Here is a 4324-nt window from a genome sequence, read left to right on the forward strand (position 1 = left end):
GGGAGTTTCCCCACTGTGCCTCCTGAGAGAAGACCCAGCCTGTGTGGCCATGAACAGTCCTAGGATGGCCCCAGAAGAAGGGAACGGTAAACTACTTCTGAGTATTCTCTACCTGGAAAACCCAGAAAAGGTTTGCCATAAGTCAGAACAGACTGGACAGCGCATATTTATTATTAATTTTATTTATTCAATTTCTATACTGCCTATCTGACCGACGATCACTCTGGCCAGTTTGCAACAGTGGCAATAACATAAAATAACACAAATATAATCAGAGTGAAAGTTAAAATTAAGTTAATATTATACTGTATTTAAAAATAAGTGGCAATTAAAAATGGTAGGATGAAACCATCATCATTATCATCATCATCATCATCCACTAAAATCAGCTACTGAAACTACCAAAGTAGTCGCTAATAACGTATCTAAATGTATTTTAATTGTTTTTAACACTCTATTTTGAGGAATACATTGATTTAAATCATGACTATAGTGTTGTTTTAGCTGATTGTGAGTTGCCGCAAGGTCCCCGTTGGGAGAAGAGGTGGCATATAAATAAAGCAATGAACCAATAAATCAATGAGACTTGCATCTAAGTCGCCAGTGGTTGTGTGACTCCATGCTTGACCAAATTGTCTTTATATTTCAATTCTGCATAAAATTCCAACACTTTCTTAGATTTGTTGGTGCTTCCAGGGAAATATAAACATATGAGGAATATTTTGCAGAGTATATTGCAGGAGGAGTTTTAGGAGAGGGTGTTAAAAGTAATTAAGAGCAGATTTACCATACAACTTGACTCTAATAGACTGCATATGGCAAAAACTGCCACTCTCTCCCCTCACCACAAGTTTTCCTTTTCTGAAATGACTATACCCTTGCAACAGGACAAATAGACTTGGTGTCAGCTGTACAGGCATTCCACATTCCCTATGCACCACTGGTCAGGAAATGTTCTCATTTCCAAAGGGAATATTCAGAGTCTGGTTCTGTTTCAAAGACAGCACTGTGAAGAGAATTCCTGCTGGCTGGTAAATGTGATGAAGCGGAGAGATCGCAAAACCAGGGCACGAGGAAGGGAATAGCTGGCTATTCTGCTGAAGACATCTTCCCTGCCTGGATTAGTCCCGGGGGTGGGGTTTCAGATTCTGACGCATGAACCCTGTCTTAAATAATATTATTTACTAAGTAGGGTTGAATGGGTCCAAAGAAGCAGGAGCACAACAAGTTTGCAAATTAGCCTTCTTCCACAAAACTGTTGTGCAAGGGTTTGCTGTTTTTGACCATTTTAGAACAAAAAGAAAAGGTGATAACTGAACTTACCAATAAAGCCAAGATGCATGGCCATTAATCCAGGCTATGAATGAGGAATTGGTCAGGGTTTTTTTCTCCCACATTGTTTTTTTTTTAAGATGCAAGTTCTTTCTGTTGCAAATATACAAAAATTCACAAATGTTTGCAAATTCTTCAAAAATGAATTGAAATAAGATTATCTTCTTTCTGTACAGGTCAAATTCAATAGGTATCGCCATTCCCAGTGCAGAGAGGACCTTGTTGTACCTTCCTGCCTTTTAGTTGTTAAAAATGAGAATGGTCTCAGAAAAAGAGAAGTAGATAATAGCTCTATTCAGAATTATTGAACACACCAGAATTCAAGCCCAGGTTCTCTGATTTAAAAAAAATGAGTTCTTCCTATCTGAAATATGGATATATTTGTGATTTTTGGTAAGTATCAAATGTCAGTTGAACCCAAACTTATGTCCATCCTTAGTCCAGACTGTATATCAGTCATTCCCGACTTTGTTCATTCTAGATATGCTGAACTACGACTCTCATCATCTCCACCACAGCTGGAAGATATCAGAATAGAGGAGACTGCTGTGCAATGTAGGCATGGTAGTTTCAGAAGCATTATATACTACAAAGAGATGTTGCTGTTGAATCGCGAGTGGCAATGAAAAGAGCACATGCTGTTCTCTATGGCAAAGCTTACTCTGTGGCTGCAAAAAATGTGTGCCGTTGAAGTATTAGAACATGCCTTGTCAGTGTGAAAGAGATTCACATCAAAAACAGCCAGTATGATATAGTGGTTAGAGATGAGGAACTGGGCAGCCCAGCCACCCCAGTGAGATACGGAACTCACACAGTATGATGCACAATGCTGTTGAAGCATGAACTACTTCATAGGGTTGTTCTGAAGTGCTGAGGGAGAAAGCTGAGTATTCCTCTTTGAGATCTATGGAGAAAATGTGGGATATAGAGGTAACTAATAAATAGTTAACCTAGAAACAAGATCTGCCTGGGATGGAGTACTGTGGCAATGGACAAGCACTCAGGAGACCTCCATCTAAATACCTGCTTGGCCATGGAAACTTACTTGTGTAGAGGTGGTAATGATAAAGCCACCCCCTAAATGTCTCACTTACCTGACAAGCCCTATTAGAGTTGCTATACATCGGTTCCGATATACACACATAGAAACAAGACAGGAAATCCAGAGGAAAAACCCTTGTGCAGAAATGTTGCACAAGGGTCTGCATGAATGTAAGAGTATACAGTGGGGTCTTGACTTGAGAACTTAATCTGTATTGGAAGGCGGTTCTCAAGTCAAAAAGTTTGCAGGTCAAATCTGCAATTCCCATAGGAATGCATTGAAAACCATTTGATCCGTATCTGCTCTTTTCCGTCCATAGAAACTAATGGGAAGCTGCTAGTCCGCCTTCGACCACTAGAGGGGGATATTTTGTTTCTTATTTTCTTAGGTCAAGAAAGGTTCAGGGAAGGCAGGGAAAATACAGTCCAGGCAGTACAGTACCAGGCAGTCTGAAGACTGTCTCCCAATCCACTCTCTAAATGCTAGGAGGAGTGAGGAAGCAGACAGGCACCCTTTTCACTGGCCAACAGTTAACTGAAAGTTCACATTTTGCACTTTCCCTGCCTCCCACGTGGGTTTTTTTCAGTTCGTAACTCAAATCTAAGTACGTAAGTCAATATTTTCCTATGAGAGCGGTTCATAAGTCAAAATGTTCGTAACTTGGACCGTTCGTAAGTCAAGACCCCACTGTATCTGATTTTCATCTCAGCAATGGACTGGATGAGAGTGAATAAAGTGAAATTTAATCCACCCAAGACAGAGGTGCCCCTAGTCAGTTGAAAGGCAGATCAGGGAATAGAGATGCAACCTGTGCTGGATAGGGTTGCACTCCCTCTGGAAGCACAGCTTGGGAGTGGTCCTCTGAGCCTGGGTGCCCACATTTCACTTGTGTCCAGGAGTGAATTTGCACAGCTAAAACCAGTGTTCCAGCTGCACCCATTCTTGGAGAAGTCTGATCTGGCCACAGTGACAAACACCTTCATTACAACCTGGCTGGATTACTATAACACACTGTATGTAGAGCTACTTCTTGAAGGTGTTCAGAAACTTCAGGAAGTCCAAAATGCAGCAGCCGGGTTGCTAACTGGGGCTGGTCACAAGGATCACATAACCCCACTGTTATGGCAGCTACACTGATGGGTGATCTATTTATGGTTGCAATTCAAGTGTTACTTCTAACCTATAAAGCCCTAAATGGCTTGGATCCAAGCTATCTCAAAGACCATGAGCCTTTATGAGCCTGCCCAGGTGTTAAGATCATCAGGAGAAGCCATTCTCTCAATCTCACCACCTTCATACATGATGGGGACACAGGAGAGAACCTTCTCTGTTTCTGCTCCTAGATTTTGGAAATCCCTCCCACCAGAGGCCAGCTGGTTCCATCTTAACTATCCTTCTGCAAGCAATTGAAGACCATTCTGTTCAGGCAAGCTTTCCCTTAATGACTTCTTACCTGAGTGAAGTTCATAGCTTTGTTTCCCATGCAAGCAAAGTGATGATCAAGGTGTTGCAAGAAAGGCTTTACCATGTAAGTAGCAAGAAATGCCTGATGTTCAAGCTGGATTCTGAAAAGAAAGAGACACTAAGTGTCATATTGTAAATATCTGTTGGCTACTGGAGTGCACCAAAGAATTTCAGAAGAAGATGAGTCTGTGCTTTACAGACGACAGCAAAACCTTTGTCTGTGTGGATCATGAGAAACAATAGATTGTTCTTGTGGCATCCGCCCAGGTCATGAATATCTATATGCTATCTGCATGGACCAATGAGAGTGCCAGAGAGGTGGAGTCACAAGATATAAGATCTCTGCAGCAGCAGCAGCAGGAGGAAGGGTTTAGATTAGGAGAGAGGGTTTTAGAGATATTGGAGTTTGAGAGTTTGGGAGTTTGGCGTGGATAGAGAGAGAGTTGTTGGTTGAGGGTGGATGAAATGGGATGTTTGTTTAAGAGT

At 41.5% G+C, this 4324-nt stretch overlaps 1 long non-coding RNA gene across 1 annotated transcript in view; it reads right to left on the bottom strand.

The window, feature by feature from the left end:
- Positions 1-3940, bottom strand: part of LOC140707327 (uncharacterized) — a 6694-nt gene extending 2754 nt beyond the window's left edge. The window contains exons 1-2 of the long non-coding RNA XR_013540632.1: positions 3828-3940; positions 1324-1425 (exon numbers count right to left, since the gene is read on the bottom strand). This is a non-coding gene — a long non-coding RNA (uncharacterized LOC140707327). The remainder of the gene's footprint in view (positions 1-1323; positions 1426-3827) is intronic.
- Positions 3941-4324: the final 384 nt, after the last annotated feature.

The sequence above is a fragment of the Pogona vitticeps genome, chromosome 1 (genome assembly GCF_051106095.1).
Source record: "Pogona vitticeps strain Pit_001003342236 chromosome 1, PviZW2.1, whole genome shotgun sequence".
Classification (NCBI taxonomy): domain Eukaryota; kingdom Metazoa; phylum Chordata; class Lepidosauria; order Squamata; family Agamidae; genus Pogona; species Pogona vitticeps.